General features: G+C 37.2%; 1 long non-coding RNA gene across 1 annotated transcript in view; it reads left to right on the forward strand.

Moving 5' to 3' along the window:
• Positions 1 to 5098: 5098 nt before the first annotated feature.
• LOC107077392 (uncharacterized) overlaps positions 5099 to 19094 on the forward strand; it is a 52664-nt gene continuing 38668 nt past the window's right edge. The window contains exon 1 of the long non-coding RNA XR_001478432.2: positions 5099 to 5242. This is a non-coding gene — a long non-coding RNA (uncharacterized lncRNA). The remainder of the gene's footprint in view (positions 5243 to 19094) is intronic.

Consider the following 19094-nt stretch of genomic DNA (forward strand, 5'->3'; position numbering starts at 1 on the left):
AAATTTTAATTTTTAAAGTATACTTTAACAAGCTTTGAGCACTTAAAAAGCCAACTCCTTGAAATTATTTAGAAGGCAACTTATCAGGTGGCTGTGTGTGGGTTAATCAGAGAGAATGGATGAGTTTGGGCTGCAGGGGACTAAAGACTAGATAAGCTTGTCTGAAGTTGTTGTTTTTTTCTGTATGCTATTTTTGTTCATCCTTTCTTTAATGCAGTGTTAATAAATACATTATTTGTGCACCTGCTGTCCCTGTATTCTGTGCTTTTCTTCTATAAAGCTTTCTCCTTCATTGTCCAGTCCAGACACTCCAATATAAATATAGCAGTGTTATTTTACATTTAAGTTTATAGAGTTTACATTTGTGTTTTAAACAGAGACTGTTTAGTATTCTGTTGGTGATTTTATTGCAAGGATATTGATATCCTCCAGCCCAAGACTACTTTCAAACTTTACTTGGCTAATCCTTAGGGTCTGAGCCTATCCAGCAAAGAGGCATCAATAACCATAAGGCTGTCTTTCTGGATGTACAGAAGTTGTCCCACCACCTTATATTAACTTGAAAACAGACTATAACCTTTTATAAACTTCATTTTGATTGAACTAACTAATTCAATTGCAATTTTTTTTATATACAGTAGCTTCAAGATTCTCCTTCTATTCCACTTTCACTGAGAGGGATCACAACAGCCCCTTTTCTATCTTCCACTAAATGTTCAAACCATTTAAACCATTTTGGCTAGTTGGTCCAATTTATCCTTGCTATTTCAAGTTTGATGTTGTCCCAGCTACTCATGCTGTTAAATGAGGTCCATCAAGCACTTATTCTGATATTAAAATATGGATATGTGTAGCATTGCTCAGTTACGGTCTTTTCTCTTTCTAATGCTGAAATAATGATAATGCCTTTATTTTTAATTAAAATTAAACCACTTTAATGCCATAGCTTTATGTAGTGGATTAGCTACTAAACTCTTAAATAAGCTTCAGTATGTCCAGAATTCTGTGGCTTGTGAACTAACAAAAAATATTTTACCTAAGCATTAATACTTTTCCCTTTCTGTGTAAATAGTATGGAAATTTAGACTGAATTTATTGTAATTACAATGTTAACCTGGAGAATATATTTTCTGGCTTTGGAACTTGGTCTAGAATTCTTTAAGACTTCTTTCCTGTAGCTTCCCATAGAATTTAGTCTGCTATTCGGATCATTAGCTTCACCGGGCATGTCAGGGGAGCGACATGAATGCAGGCATTGCAGCACCATCCTACTCCCACATACCTTGGAGTGATGCTTGCCTGCCAGGAGCGCTGCTGGTTCTACATGGGGCACTGCTGCTACCACCCTCCTATGTCCCCCTATCTGACCAAGATCATCACTGTAAGATAGGCTGCTAGGGCAATAGGATCCTATGCAGGACTCAAGACAAGAGAAAGACACTAAGCAGATACGCTAGGCAAAAACGAAAACCAGGAGGCAGGTGAGTAGGTCTGAACATGGAGAGACAAGGAGGAAGCAACAATCCAAAAACACTAGGCGAAATCGAATCCAGGAAGCAGGCGAGTAGGTCAGAACACGGAAGTACAAACGAGGAAGCAGCAAACCAAATCACAAGGCGAAACCGAAAACGAGAAGTAGGCTAGGAGATCGAAAACCGGAGAAAAGCAAGAGATAAATGCACACTAGGGAGCTCGAAGAGAATCCACAATAGTGAGCGGGGAAGTGAGGAAAAAGGGGAACTAAAATAGAGACGGGAGAGAAAGGTGATTGGTGTTTACTTGCGGCGTGAGCTTGTTTTACAGGGTGTGCGCGTGGGAATGCAAGAAGGGAGTGAGGGGCGAGTGGAATGCGTAACAATCACATACTCCCAGAGTAGACACCCAGCTGAATGCCACCAACTGTATCATCTATGGAACCCTGTTCTCCATTCCACTCTTCTGGCTCCGTGTCCTAGCAAACATCACTCCTCCACACATCCGATAACCAACAAAATGCTCACAAAGTCTAAAATGCTCCTCACCTGCCATTACATGAGGACATATTTAATATGTATTAATATGTATTATAATATATAATTTCTGGAACAATCCTCCCCAACAAGTGTTCAATGCAGACTCCACCTGGGTTTAAGAAAGGGATTCACTGGACTTCACAAAAAAGCACCTCATCACATACCCTACCCAACATCCTCCCGGCTTTCACCTTCCAAGAAGAGTGGTCCACTCTAAACTGCTTTAGAACTGGTCATGGTCCATGTCCTGCCTGGCTCTATAGATGAGGAAACTGTGCAGCCCTCTTTGTCTCTGTGGGATGGAGCAAACTATGCAGCACATCCTAGAGCACTACCCACTCCACAGAGTCGGTGGACTACTACACACCCTCCACACAGCTGGACCCTAAGCTATCACTTGGCTCAGGAACTTTGCATTCACTAAAAAATAATAAGTGAATAGGTTGCTAAAGGGTAAAGTAGCTGCATCCCACCCAGAAATCCCCTGGTTTTGTCTACTGACCATCAACCATCATTCTACACTGCTTCCAGACCTTATTTTCTGGGAAAGAAAAACTAAAGAAGAGAAGACTTTATAAATATTTTTTTCAGTCCAGTGTCTCAAATTGCAGTAACAAGTAAATTGCAGTCTACTTTTGCTTCAGACACGTGGTTAATTTTTCTATACATTGTTAAAATGTTCTTCTCTTCATGCTATATTAATATAGTCTTATATATGAATATAAGTTCATTTTTAATTGTTTACATTTATCTGACATCAATATTGTCTTTATTATACAGATGTGGGTCCAATCTGTATAAGACAAATGTGCCCTAGATTTAGGTTAAAATATATTGTCTTACAGGTGTTGAGTTTTAATTTACAGTATATGACACTATGTTGAGTGGGCAAAATGCTGTGTTCAAATTTTAAATTATTCTTTTTATTACATGGAGTCAAAATCATGTATTTTGCCTTGTCATCCGTGACTTATATCACACTGAATATCTGATATGTAAAGGCAGCAATACCACTGAGGTGTATAAATGTGCTCATTCAGCTGTGATCTCAGTTGTATGTTTGCTCTTTGACATCTTCTGCCAGAACCAAGATTTCAATTACCACCTCTCCTCTGTTTGTCGTTGTCCCCCTGTTTGTCACATTTCAGTTTGTGTAGCATTTTGCTGCCCTTTATTAAACTTGTACATCTTATGTCATCAATGTCTGGTAATGCTACTTTAATGTTAAAGTGAATTTTTCAGAACTCATCTTTTTGTACTCTAATTTATACAATGCAGACAACAGGAAAAACATACCTGTATTATTTCAATTTTTGAAACACAAATCCTGAGCTACTGAGTTTGAATGCCTTCTGATTTAAAAAAGGCCAATGCAAATGAAAGGCCAAGAAAATGTTAAAGACAATGTACATTTATTTATATGCATAAGGTACATTTGATTGTCAAGATTTCTTATAGTGTGTACATTTCTCTGCTCATGGACACTAGGGAGTGGGGAGTAGAATGCCAAATTATTGTAATGGACATGCTGCCTGGTCAACTCTAAGAAACCTTAAGAAACTTAAAAAAGTCACGGTAAATGCCTATCTGGAAACAAGCATCTGTACTTAGGGATCTAAATGAACAGTTCTCTCCTTCCAGTTCATGGAAATGGACTATACATTCAAACAGTTCATTACAATACATATCATGACTTGATCTCTGAGTGAGTATGTCTGAGACATGAGTCACTAGAAGAAGTCAAATCACGTTTGACTAAATATGTTAGGCATTTTGCCAGCAGCACAAAGGTGAAACGGGCTGTTTGCAAGTGAAAGAGTAATGGAGACAGCTAATTGATTTCTTCAGTGTTGCCAGGTTCTCTGTTAAAGCACAATACATGTTATGCATCTTCAGCATCTACAATATATTGAAGACTATTACGTGAAAAATATGTCTGTTTTTTATGTTAAATTTACATTTTGATGACATTCAGGCAAATCATTGAAAAAACTGACAGAATCTCTAGGATTGATTAAAATGGAAAAAGAAAATTAGACCAATTGACATCCTCCAAATTGACAAGATAAGAGAAACAAAATAGCCTTTTTTAATCTCTCTCTCTTTTTAAGGTCTTGTTCTGTACCCCTATTTAAAGTTGTCAGTGTGGTTCATAAGACTGTTTTTCAAAGCTCTTTTTCAAAAAGGTAAGATGAAGACAAATATTAAATGAATGATTCAGAAATCGATATAAACTACTTGCTGTCAATGGGTGCCAGGTAAGAAGAAGGTGACAACACTGCAGTTTTCCAACAATCCAAGGTGTTTATTTAACATCTGCCAAATAGGTCTAGTCCAGATTTCACAGTGCTTGTGCAAATATACTGTATATACAGTGATGACCAAGTGCTGAAAGCTCCAATGTCAAGAAAACAAAAATAATCTATTTCTAATCCCTCTGAAAGGAACTACCTTCTCAGGACAGAGTTAAATGTGTACATGATGAACTTCATCCCTCTCCCACTCTTCATTTGTTTACAGGTTATCCATTCACTTTAACTCACAATATTTCTATGTATCAAATAAAAGCAAACCACAATAATTGAACCACTAATATGTTTACACTCATTCCCATTAACCCATATGTGTTATAAACCCAGAGTTGAGTATGTGAATGAAATGATCAAGCTGTCTAATCCTGTTCCTGGAGGGCGGATGTGTCTGCAGGTTTTCTATGTTTCTTTAAAGCAGAAGTACCTGAAAAGCTGACAAATGTTGTTAAATTGGTTCAAATAAATCACAAACGGGCTGCTTTAGGTCATTAGAAGCTGAGCTGGAGTGACAATGTACAGACACTCGAGACCTACACTGTACAGGTCCTGGAGCAGACACTCTTACAATGCAGCAGGGATCTCTAGTCCTGATCCCGGAAGGCCAGGGTATCATCAATACTGACTTAATTGGATCAGTTTAACAGCTTCTTCCAGCTTTTGAAAAGGAAAAGGAGGTTAGCTGTCCTCCATACCACTAGATGGAGTTCTTGCAGATTAAGATGACAGTGTTTACCAGCAATAACTGTCCTTAACCACTGAGAGGCCTACGTTCTGGTGCTGTTTGTAATATAAAGCAATTGAGTTAGTTTAGGGCAAAGATTCGCAAATAACATCAACTTAACAGTATTGTAACAGATATACTGTAATTATATTTTCTTTGGAGGGGTTGCTGGGGAAGATGGATGTTTGGAAAAACAGGTAAGTTTATATTGTAACGCAACGGGGGCTCAGGCGGGCGCCCTTGCCGCATCTGGTCGGCCCCATCCCGACTGGAGGCTCGAACCCGGGACTTCCGCGTCTCTCTGCAGCGACCTAGCCCCGTGAGCCAAAGAGAGATCTCTCAACAGCCCAGTAGCTGTGGTCCTGCTATCACAGGGAAGGGCGGTGACGTCACCCGCTCTGGTACGCCGGCTCTTACACAGCGCCTGTCGGCCGTAAGCGTTACAATATTTATTTAATGTGATGAGGTTGGTAGTGGTTTGAATATAAACAAAGCTGTCTGACCAACATAAAAGCTGTTTGAGGATTCCCATCACAACAGGGCTCCACTAATCTAACTGAGAGTGTTAAACACGCATCCTTTAGTGTTCCTCAGTAACCATACTTAGGAATTCAAGAAGATGATGATCTGCTTCATTCTTGACTTGTTATTGATCATTTTTTAGGCTTTAAAAAACTGTTGTGTTGACAGACTAATATACCCCTTCACCAGAGATTCTCTTGGTTTGCGACAGTCACAAATCGAATATTTATGCACATATAGCATTCTACACACTTCAAAATATATGCCACACTACTTATGGTCTTTTTTTCTTTTTTTGTGGGGTGGGGGGGTGTCAGGGTTTTTTTTTAAATAGGTATTATGTAGTCAAGGCTGCTAGTGCAGCACATGTGATACAAGTGATCTGATACTGGATTTGAACTGCAGTCTCAAACAAACTTCCAAGCATCTGATTCTCACATGTCTAGTACATCTGTTATTGACAATGTGATAAACAACAACAAATGCAACAATATCTGAAGCACTTAAGCACTTAATCCAAATTGCTTTTATTATTAAAACATGGATCAGGTAAAGAAAAGAGTAAAACAACATCTTGTAGACCAGTCTAATTATAAGGGAAATGCGAACCTCAATTTCACAATTTCCTTTACACATATGTAAAGTCATTACTCTTAGGTGTGAGAATGCACTTTAATATCAATATTTTTCCGCCTCATTTCTAGTCATATGATGCAAAAGGCAAAGACTGTCGCTCCAGAGAGGAAGTATTTGAGCTTAAAAAGTATGGTGAAAAGGATTTATAATTATAGCCTTAAACCCTAATTAAAAATAATGGTAGAACATTACCATCTCTAGCTATTGATTAGAATTCGAGAGATTCTGCCAGCTGTGAATGCTTAAATAAGAGAACCCACAGGTTCTTCAAAAAGAGGAGTTTCCATCCCCTGACAGGTCTAAATTGTAGCAGAATTAATTATACAAATGCCTTGGCAGTAGCTCTTTGAAGTGTTGACTTTTGATCTCTCCATTGAATTGATAAACGGATCATAGCCTCATCACAGCAACTCGAAACTGTTCAAAGATTGGGAATATTTCCTACATTTTATATAATGTATTTATTCTGAAGCACAAGTCTATAAAAATTGAACCCTTTTCTTGCTAAGCATGATACATTATAAAGGTTAGGTCCTACAAATATTCAATACACTTAGGTTCTTATAACACATATAGAAAGCAATGGGATTTCTGTTTAAATGTTTTGAACATGTGGCACAACGTTTTTTCATGAGACTGTTGATTAATTAAAAAGTCTTCTAGCAGAAATATGTGAACATAATTGTCATAATAATAATAATTTTAAAATAATTATTAATGACAAATAATAAAAACTACTAATAAAAAATATTTGTACAATATCACCCTTGTCAAAGTGAATACAAGTCTAAAACCTAATGTGTCCTTGGACCCTTGGGGGGAAAAATGATTACTGAAATTAGCAATATGACGTTGTGGAATTTATGCTGAACAGAACAGTATCTTAGACGTACCTATCAAACACAATTTGAAAAAAATAGACATCAACGTATTTTTAATGTCTGAGGCATGATGCACTGTCAGAATAACCTCTGTTAAGCATTAATAATCCTGGAAAAGCTCATACACAAACATGTTAGCACAAGCACTTTGTTAATGTATCGCTGAGCGGTAAGGGTACCCTTAATCTGGACCAAAAGGATTCTTGTGCTACATGGAGCTTTTAGCAAAAGTTCGGTTCAAGGTCAAAATTTAATCTCGCCCACTTCCTCCTACGTAGGTAAAGCTATCACCCCTCTTGCCTTCCCCCGTCCACACCATCATCCCCTCGCAGCAGCACTCTGAATCATCGTTCATTTAAGTGGGGGGGGTCCAACTGCCCCATCCTCAAGGGACGGATTATAGTTTCTCCTCATCTAGGCAAGTTCCTCCCAATTAAACTCACTATTCAAATAACGCCTCTTCTTCGTGTTAATTAGAATTTGACAGAGCTATTGAAATGAGATCCCTCCCCTCATCCTCACACTTCCAGTGCCCAGATTGACTCGGACAATGCAGCTATGCATCAGACTCTCCACAATGTCTCCACACGGCATCTTTTGTTAGGTCTTTCAAGGGCAAAATGGCATCAGTAAATAAAACACTCCACTGCTCTCTCTGCCACTGCTTTCGGCCCACAGAAGACAGTTGTTTCATCGCTCAGTTGTCCAAATGATACCCCTCAATGGCTCTTTAACATTTTCATGCAGACTGTTAGTTGCATGCTGCTGATGCACTGGTTATTTATAATAATAATAATAATTGCTTACACTTATATAGCGCTTCTCTGGACACTCCACTCAAAGCGCTTTACAGGTAATGGGGTCTCCCCTCCACGACCACCAATGTGCAGCATCCACCTGGATGATGCGACGGCAGCCATAGTGCGCCAGAACCACACACCACACATCAGCTATCAGTGGGGAGGAGAGCAGAGTAATGTAGCCAATTCATAGATGGCTATCTATCTATGGGGAGGCCATGATTGGTTAGGGCCCATGGGAAATTTGGCCAGGACGCCGGGGTTACACCCCTACTCTTTTCGAGAAACGCCCTGGGATTTTTAATGACCACAGAGATTCAGGACCTCTGTTTTATGTCTCATCCGAAGGACGGCACCTGTTTACGGTATAGTGTCCCCATCACTATAATGGGGCATTAGGACCCACGTGGACCACAGGGTGAGCGCCCCCTGCTGGCCCCACTAACACCTCTTCCAGCAGCAACCTTAGTTTTTCCCAGGAGGTCTCCAATCCAGGTACTGACCAGGCTCACACCTGCTTAGCTTCAGTGAAATTCTATTTATTTCTAGAAAGTCATGCTGTAGCTACTGCAGACAGAAAATTATTACACAGATGGATCAGACAGATGGGAGGAGTTTTCTGGACAAGTTCAATACTTGTTGAAGCAGAACTTCTCATTTTCCAGAACCCTTTCTTATAGACAGGCTACATTCCATCCTCCTTCCTGAAGAAGGCTCCACGGCTGAAACGTTGTGTTTTCTTTCTTCATATTTCAGCATGGAATAAACCTGTTCCTTGTTCCTTTACATTCCATCATGCCAATAGCAACCAGGTGATATTTACTTAATGATTTGGCCTTTTAATATTCTAATCTCTAATGACTAGACTTAATTGGAAGTTATACTGTATCCCTAATACAAAATACTTAGCTGTTTTATGAAACCACACAATTCTGAATATTCAGGGTAAAACCAATCAATCTGCAAACTGAAAATTCCTCACTGCCTGCAAATGTGACAGTATTCAGGGAATGTGGATGCCATTTTAATTGTTTTTTTTTTTTTCAAATTAATTTATTTTCCTTATTTTGCATGGCAGTGCAATCAAAGGTTATACTAACTGGAATTTGCTCATTGTCTTATTTTTGTAATGAGAAGTATCCCTACAGAAGTGTTACTGTTATGTAAATAGAAATTCAGCAAAAACAGTTGTGAGTTATAATAATAATAATTGCTTACACTTATATAGCGCTTTTCTGGACACTCCACTCAAAGCGCTTTACAGGTAAAGCACTTTACAAAAAAGTTTTGATTTTTGATTCATAATATAGAACATCTGTACTTAGCAAAGTAGTGCTGTCTTAGTATTTGTATACACAAATTTGGTATATAGTGAATGCTGTAAATGCCTATGTTGGTTGTAATGTTCATAAATCATAATCACCAAAAATGACATTTTATTCCTTTGGGAAAAAAACACTTTGTGGACTTTGGTCACAGACTGCATGAACAAGAAGAGACTGGTTTCACCTTGATATTTTAAACAATGTCGTGTTAGAAGCATATGAAATTAAATTTGTTGCTTCCAAACAAAAAACGGGAAAAAGGACACCTTAAACCTTATGAGTCTGGACCACATTCAGGTGTGAGCATTTTTATATTTTTTTCTGAAGCCCTTATAGAACCTCTGTACAAGATTGGAAATCAAAGCAATTCCTGCAAAATGTCAGCATCTGTCAGTGCCTGTGAGAGGTTTCAAAAAGTTTAGTACTAAACACAGCAGATAGAGACTCACTGTAATTCCCAAGGTGCAAGTTGCCACCAAAAGCAGCTCAGTCTGTCCTTCTGAGAACTGTGCCAATACAATCAGCCTTTCTTCCCATCCTCAGCTGAGCTCTGGTGCTTAATTGGTTATCTTAGCAACAAAGCGATTCAGGAAGCAGCTACAAGCTAGCACATGGCTGTCAGTTTTAGTCTTTTTCCTCCCGGAAAAAAATAAAACAAGTAAAAGTGACATTGTGGTTTAATATCCTTTGGAATACAGAAGGCAGCCTTGCAGCTGGAGATAGAAAAGCTGTTTCCAAACAGATATAAATAGAGTCTCCCAGAGTTGTTTGGGAAAAGAAACAAAACTGGATAGTCCTGAAATAAACTGAGTTCCGCAGAGTAATATTTCAATGTTGTCTTTCATGGCTAGAAAACAGACCTACTAGTTTTTATTCAGTTCTAGGAAAATGTTGGAAGTTTTCATTTTTACCTGAAAATTAACACCAAAAAAATCTTAATCAACCCAAACTCAGTGGTCCAATTATTACTATTGTGATCATGATTAGGTTTTGGCCATAGGATATAGCTCTTAAGATTTATGCGTAGGGAAACAACAAGGGATCAAAGAAACAATAAACCTGTGCTTTGATCTTGTACAGACTAATGCAAGCCACAACAAAAATATTTCAACAGAATAGAGTTTTAAAAGTTTTTGGCTTGAAATGTCTTGGGATCTTGGTTTTAATGCACAGGACTTTAAGGGACAGTTCAGAGCCACATAGAAATTTAGATCAATATGAAATTCAAACTTTTCACCCCTCAGCAGTCCTATTTTATGATTGTCACAGTGTTTGAGTTGACCTAAGCATAAAATGAACTTTTGCACATGAAATAACATCTTTATCTAACGTGCACTGCATCTAAAGTATTTCTAGATTTATAATTTTACAATTTTTTATAATTTTAGGGTTTGTTTTGACAATTTCTTTATTATGGAACTCAGTCTGGCAGAGGTGTGTGAAGAATTAAGTTTGATTTAAAATATGATAACCTTGCACATATGAAGTCACTCTGAAGCATACATTTCTAAAATGAGGTCCACAATATTAGATTGTGTTATCGGTGGGAGAAATGACATTGACTCTCACCTTGAAGGTTCTGGAATAATGTTCTTTTAGCCTGCAACCCTTGGGATTTTGATCTTCCCTATATACATTGCTTTTAAATAAGTAATTCAATGTTAAATATAGTTTAGCCTTTCTGGAAATTAAATAAGGAAACACAATGACAGTTTGATGTAAATATATAAAGCAGCAGTGTGCTTCAGTATTGGATAATTAATATTAACACTTTTTTAGGTACTGTAGATGGAGGTATCTCTACTTTATTCAAAATGTTAGTACACATTTCATTATTATTATTCCTGGGTTTGTGTTAGCAATGTTTAACGCAAGGGTCCTGCAAATTTACAGCTCTGAAAGCTTTGCAGTTATACAAAGAAAAATAAGACTAGAGTATGAAATTATCAATGCTAACAAGTAGATTTTTTAAAGTTTTTTTTTCTAAATTACCCCAAAATTCAGTTATTCTGATAATAGTGAAATAATAGTTAACCTTGCTAACAAAAGATGCAGGTTTTATGTAAATTTGAGGAATGCTGGAGTTCCTTGTGAATTCTGAAACAGGGCTGATGCAATTAATTCAGTAGATTCCAGGCTTTTAAAATGCACCTATTAGCCTTTGGATGTTTTTGTTGAAGCCAGGTCCCAGTTTTCCTATTTATGCATGGTAGTCAACTCACATCTGTTATTAATAACAAAAGAGTACAAAAGAGATGTTTTCCATTACTCTAGGTATGACTCAAATTAACCTTGTCATACAAGTAAAATCACATAGCATTAACATTCTAGTCTGCATGCCTTGATCTGCTTGTTATGTTAGGTCCTTTGCAAGGTAAATCACCAAAACAAAACAATGAGTTTTTCTGGATGGCTGCTAATGCAAGAAAATGACATTTCTGCTGTCTTGTTTTTCATTTACAAGATTCATTCTCTTCACCTAAAGTAACAGTAATAATAATAATAGCCTTATTCAAATTGTAAGTGGGAGTTTAAAGCCTGCTCAGCCTTAAATGTGAGCTTTGTCTTGACAGTTTCTGATGCCATAAACAATAGTGCCTCAATGAGTCGTTTTATTTTTTTGTAAATATGTTTTATTGAGCCTGCATTCAGAGGAAAATGCTTGCCTTGAACATGTGTTGTTTTGGCTTTAAACCGCAATCAAGATCTTACAAACCCAAAGTAAAAAGAGAAGAGTTGTTTACCAGCACAATTTCACACCTCGTCATTCCTCTCCCCTAGAAATCACTTTCCATGTTCTTCCCATGCTGGCATTCTCAATAAAATCACAATGAATGAGGGCACCAACAGGCCCACAAAACTAGTTCTTCTTGTTTGTTTTCCTAATCAATTGTGATTCAAACATTCAGCGCTGTTTGACACATAGAATGTTTTTACATGCTATCAGCTTGACATGGATCAACACAGCAGCAACAATCTATTTGATTGTGCTGTATCAAGTAGTTTGCATATTAGCTTATAAATGCCAGCAGCCCTGTGTGCAGAAAATTATATTACCCTTTAAATGCATACTCAGAACCTCCTGTGTGTCTCCAACATTCACAAACAACTGAAGTGCATCAAACTGTAAGTATGAAGCAAATAGATGCCCTTAGTTTCTAAATAGGAATTCACACTTTTTTAGGTAGATGGAGGTACAGTATCTCTGCTTCCTTCAAAACGTGAGCATGCTTTTGATTATTATTATTCCTGGGGTTTTATTAGCACAGTACAATATTTGGCATATGATAATGGCACATATAGCTCTTCAGGAGTACTTTCATTATGAGTATGTAGCTGCATCAGCATGCATAGGCTGCAAAGGAAAAGGTAAAGGTAATACAGTACTTCAATTACTGTAACATTGACAATACGAGTGGCAGGAGTACCACTCTGTATCTAAAAGCCGCTCAGTGACTTTTGAAAAACACAGAAAAAACACTTTGCCTAAATAAACATGTTTTTCTCTATGCTTAGCTTCTTTAAACACAAAGTGCAATAGAAATAATTAACCACGATGAGAGGGGGAGGGAGGGGGGTTACATTATTTACTATCCTTTTATATTTATTTACCACCATTGTTCTTTTATCAGCACAGGTAAATGTATTGCAGTCTTGGCACATGTTTCCCATGCCTTAAGGTTTTTTCTTGTTTTAAAAGAACTCAGGAAAGGCTACCAACAAGAGTAAAGCATATTTAATTACAGCTGCATGCCTTGTATCCTGGAGACGTACAGTTCAGATCATTACATAATCCGCATTGCATATCAGAGTGTGTTTAAACCTCAAGTTATTCAAAAACTGTGACATTGAGAAAATGAACGTACCTGACCTTGACAATAATGCTGTGTGGAGTAAGCACATTGTTTTATACCCCATTTCATAATTGATTTCTCAGTATTTATCTGCTCCTTTCAGGCTTTTTGTGCTCTCCTCACGCTCTTAAAATAGCCTTTAACCTTGGTCTTCAGCAGTTAAGATAACATCCCTATGTAACAGACAAAAAAAATCTTTCAGTAACATAATCCCTTATTTATGAGCACATCACTTTCTTGTGGAGCATATTGGAGCATACAGTATAATGTGAATTGTAATGGCAGTGGTGGAAACAAATTCCTATTCCACAGTTACGTACATGAATCTTGCTGGGCTTTAACTGTATGTTTCTGTTTAACCGTCTGTTTCACTGAGGCTTGTCTAACTCAGCTTAAATATGACTAATTTAGGTAATTACACTACCCTACAATTTGAGTCTCATTTCATTGTCCTCAATAGATAAGATAAATACTATGTTTTCTCTACTGGCATATAATTACCACCATGCACTTCAAAGCTTCAATTCATTTTCCTTACCTAAACTCCTCTACAATAAAAAAAACTCATAGGAGCAAGAACAAATTCCCAGCCTATCCTAGACAAGCCTATCTTAAACTTTGTGCACACTGTAATTGCTGCTATGAAAAGGGTTACGTTCTTTTTCTTTTAAGATTAGTGTACCTAATAATACAATACTCTTGTGTTTGAGGGGTGTACTGAAAGGACCCTAAGCTTCAAGGTATTCTGACAGCAGAATCAACATTAATGATGAGGGTAAAGAAAATAAAAATAAATTAAATATTTATTATTAAGTTGGAGAGAGTCGATTTAACACACCATTAATATTTCATTGTAGTTATTACATTAGAACAGTAACAATGGGGTCTATTATTAATGAAACGCATTACATTGATAGAGAAACTAAACTGTGTTTAGGGGGTAGAGTTTAGCTTAATGCTTCTGGAATTACAAAAATGGGCTCTTGCTCTTGGGCGTGGCTGACTTTGCAATTACTAGAATAAAACCTGGTCTGCTCTCAAATTTAGCCTAGAATGACAGCAGCAGAATCTGTTTCTTTTGAAAACTTCAGTGTGGTCTTCACACCAGAACAGCACATGGCCTATAAAAGCCAGTTAGTGTATGGTATTTAATTGGATATATTCACCATAAGTCTGCTAAGGAGACATGAGAATTTATAAACTGTATCATTCAGAGCTACTTATCTTACAAAAGCATAAGCATATATTGAACCCTGCATTATGAGAGCATTATGAGATTAGTGCAATTAATCAAGATTAGATCTTTGAAAGCATTAGCCATATTAATGGCTAGATTAATATGCCAACCTGCATAAGTCTTAAATTTCTTGAAAACTTACAATCAAAGCATTTTCTTTCTTTTATAAAGAGGTAATGAGGAGGTGGTACTTGTAGTTACAGTATGTGGCAGTAAGTCCCGGGGTGGTTACAGACATTATGAAAATATAAGTTGGGCACAAAAGTACCAGTTTACTTCAGAGTCTTGTGCAATAAAAAATATTTACCAAAGAGAAAACACGACACAATTATCAAAGATTCATCAACTGCAATTTCTCCAAGGAATTTCTCACTAACAGTTTTTAAATGTACTGAGTTACAATATTATTATATTCACCTATAAACCAAATTGTGTAACAGCACACAGACAAGGATGCACTCACCACAAAGATTTGACTGCTGCACCATGAATACCAGGTTAAACACTTTAAATCCCACCCCAGCCTCCTCTTCATAGATGGGGAAGCCTCCATTTACACCAGAGGTGAGCCATGGTCTGTATCCTCGATCTAGACAAAATGGTGGAACTTACAGGAAACAACCTTGTTTCCTGTCCTGTGGATCCTCAAGAGGTTAGATTAGTACAAACAACAACCAATACACAAATGCATTTACAATAAAAAGCAAAACATATATACAACAATATTATGCCCTTTGTTTAAATATTACCTTGGAATGACATATGAAGTAAATAACAAGTACAAGAGATGAGAGACATCATGAGAGATCATGCAATTAGCAGTGCAACAGCCCTTCATCACAGTACTTCAATGTTATGGGCATTGTGAAAGTTGTAGCTTATTATTGTTATTCCAACATTAGATTAAGGACTATTCTATAACTGTGTAGGTAGTGATAAAGGTGCAGCACTGGTTCCTATAAGCTCAATCATAGCAGTGACACTACGTTAAGAGTTCAGTTTCTGTAAGTGGTATCTCACTTTTAGAAGAAAGAACAATAATGTCTGTGATTCCCAAACCCAGCCCTCTAGATAAAATGTGTCTTATACAGTATTTTTTTTCATGTTACAGTGGTTCTTTTAACACTCAAAAACAGAGCTGACCACTGAACAGGCAGCAAGCATTCAATTCTAAGGAAGTTGTACAGTGGTTTCATAATGGAGTCAGGCCCGATTGGGACATGTTTACATATAGAGCATCAGGGAAGTGAATATTCACTAAGACTGGACTTTTAAAATGCATTGTGAAGGACTTTGTTTTTGTCCCCCAGGTAAAACATTTAAATAGTAGTAACCTGAGGCATCATATCACAACTCATCCCCAGCTGGGATTTAATCACTATCTCTTTTAGGCATACTCTCCACCACAGCCACTCAACCTTCATCCATTAGCAAAGAACCGGGCTTGCCTCATGAGAGAATGCAATGCAGTTGAGTGTCCTGGAGTCTTGATACTATAAAAGGCTCGGTAAATGATGGCCAAGACATCACTTTTTTTGTAGAACTTGGGATGTCAGAGATGTCAGTCTTGTTTGTTTTGTTGAAGACAGGCCCCTGGAACCACACTGCAGTGTAGTCAGGGCAGCCACAAGAGGGCAACAAAGCTTGCATAAGTACAAAAAGTTTTTTAACTATTAAGTTCATAGTTTAGTATACTAGTTTCAACTATATGTAAGTGGTTAAAATATTTTATGGAATGTCTGCAATGAAGGGATTTCAACATGGTTAAGTGTACGCTACTGCTCAGTTGCTGTGGTAGTGTAAGTTCCAGGTACTGATACTGATTTTTGTTTGCTATACTGTATGTACTGTATATAAAAATCTCTAACCAGTAACTCTTAAGCAAAATCCTCTACAGTAACCAGTAGATTGCACCATTTGATTTACACCTGAAGAAGGCTCCACAGCCGATACATTGTGTTTCCTTTCTTTTCAGAATGGAATAAACCCGTTACCTGGTTTGATTTATAACGCATATATAAAAATACGTTCTCTTCATTGTTGCAGGGAGTATCTTCTTCAAGCTTTTAGAGCCTAAAATTAAACACAGTCCTTTTTTTCCAAACACTAATCATCGAGACCTCCATCACTGGCACACATTGAGGAATGATCTTTTTTTTGTGCTGTTATTGTTGCTTTCCTGTATCATCAGCTTTTTAGCCCCCCAGCTCACTCGTTTTGTTATGAAATGTCAAGACTACAAGCCCAAGCAGAAACATACTTGATTTATTTTTCAACTTTTATTTTCAGATGTGTGCAGCGTAGCCCTCCTTGTGCTCACACCCTTCTGATTTGGGGCCATGCTGATTTTCTCTTACTGACTTGCATCATGACTTTTCTAAAGGCTTTACAGAATAGCACCAACGCTGAACATCTCATTCCCAGAATTGTGAGTGGGCTGCCCACATCCCCCAACTTGATTTCATCTTTAAAAGAAAAGAGAAAAGGTTTGATAGTCTTCATTTCCCCCTGAATAATCATTTTATCCTGCCGTTTGGAAGGTTATTACCTCAATAATACTGTAAATCGTAAAAGGAGCTATGCTTTATAGTCCCTCTTTTCATTTGGTATGTTCTTGTGAATGCACCTCTCTACAACACAAGAAATATTTCTTATTCTTACAAAACATTTTTTTAGCTTTACTTCATAATTTAAGCTTTTTTTTAACAAATAATGTAGCTTTGTTGCAGTTGCTATTTGTATGCTAAACTGCATAATATTGACCAGATATACAGTAAGTGTGATTGACCTGTGTGATTAAATGATGGCAGCTTCTGTTTCTTCTCCGCTTTCTTCCCTTGTTCCAACTAGTGTAAAGGCTATTGAGAGATTTGGCTATGCACAGTGCTACAGTATAGAAAATTAAGGTGGAGAGTTTATAATGAAATCTATAGCCGTGAAAGCCAACACACAACTTGCAAAGATTCACTTCCAGGCTCATGATGAGATGAGCAAGATGGTACAATGAATTATGGGGAGAATGTTAATTAGTTATCACTGTTTTACCATGCTGGCTGTTATAGTGGTTATCACTGCTGCTTCACAGCGTTGGGGGCCCTGGGTGCTGTCTTGGGTGGAGTGTGCATGTTCTCCCCATGTTCACATGTTTTTCCTCCATGTGCTCCAATTTTCTCCCACAGTCCAAAAATACACTGGTAGGTTAATTATACACTGTAAGATTGGCCCTGGTGTGAGTGTGTCTGTGTCTGCCCTGCAATGGACTCACGCACAGTCCAGAGTGCAACCCATTTTGCTCCCAATGCTTGTCTGAATGGGATAAGTGGTTGCATGATGTGAAAGTGATGTGATGTTTCACAATTCTGGAAACGGAACTGTTTAGTAAATGTTTTATTTATAGCAATATACAATACTTTTTTGGTTTCTATGATATTCATAGATTTTGGAGGCACAAAATAAGATTATGTAATGCTTTACCTGTTTTATTGAGCACTGATAATGTGACCAAATATAGACTAAATAGCTAAGTGTGAGTTATCTTATGATAGAACCATGAGCCCTAATTGACTATAGAAAATAGCATAGAGCTGAGAAGTACCTGTCTAGACTACATTCAGATGGAAATTAAAATAAGCAAGCTAATAATTTTGTTGTCAAATATTTATTCTGTGCTATTTTTCAGATACTATAAGTATCCCTTGGTTTCTTTACATATTTCATTTTATTAACATATTTAATTTCCTTTAACATATAAGGAACTTATAACATATTTAATATAACCTATAACATATAAAAAAACAACTTTTGGAAATCCACATTAAAGCAGTCCTTGTGGGTTTTTTTTTCAGGAGTAATAAAAAATACAAAAACAAACAAGCACCAAAGTAAGTTTAGTGAAAATGAAGGGGCTTCAGAGAAAGTCATTAATTTCCTGTATTGTTTTACTTTCCTAAGACCAGGGTGTCAAAACCTCTCCATAAGAGAAACTTTAAGTCCCTTGCATCCACACAGTGATGTCAGAATTCCCTTAATACTTTAACATGCGGTGTTCAGAAAACCTCTTCTCTACTAATGGATCGCAAAAAATACCAAAACAATGAAAACACCACAGGCAGAAAATGAGAAGTTTCACATTTTACAGATAGTTGCCATAACAGTGATCTGAAAGCCTTGTGTAGTGATTGAGTTCTGGCTCTTTTGTGCATGAGGCTCTGGTGGTGTACAGTATAATCTATATAACAGTGAATCTTGGGCCAAAGCATATTCTTAAAACTCCTTTGTCTTTGAAGCTGTCTTTCTCTCATGCGACCAGGAAATGGGCAGTCACTTTCTAGGATCTCAGCCACATTCAACTAGACATATTGTGCAATGAAGGAAGATTGTGCCAATAGCATCTAGCTATCATGAGAAAAAATATGAATTTATCATTTTAAACATTTTAATTTGACCCAGAATAGTATGCTCTTTGCAGCTTCTAAATATGCAAAGGTATTGAAAACAGCAGTCGTTTTTCCAAAGTGGTGCAGAATTAGTACAAACAAAACTGGTTTTATATTGAGTAGGACTGCAACATAAAGCCAAACTACAATAAATGAACCACAGTCCTTGTACAGTCCTTTGAAGAACTGGTCGTATTTCTTTTACTTTGATTCAAATTCCAATATTTTAAAGATTTTCCTTCTCTTTATTGAAAAACTTCATTAAATTCTTCATACATAGACAACCTTTGGCATATGTCAATGTGTGAAGTCTACAGCCAGGGCCAAATGCTTTAGCTTCCATTTATTTTATAAAAGC

This window comes from Lepisosteus oculatus, chromosome 4 (genome assembly GCF_040954835.1).
Source record: "Lepisosteus oculatus isolate fLepOcu1 chromosome 4, fLepOcu1.hap2, whole genome shotgun sequence".
Taxonomy (NCBI): Eukaryota; Metazoa; Chordata; class Actinopteri; order Semionotiformes; family Lepisosteidae; genus Lepisosteus; species Lepisosteus oculatus.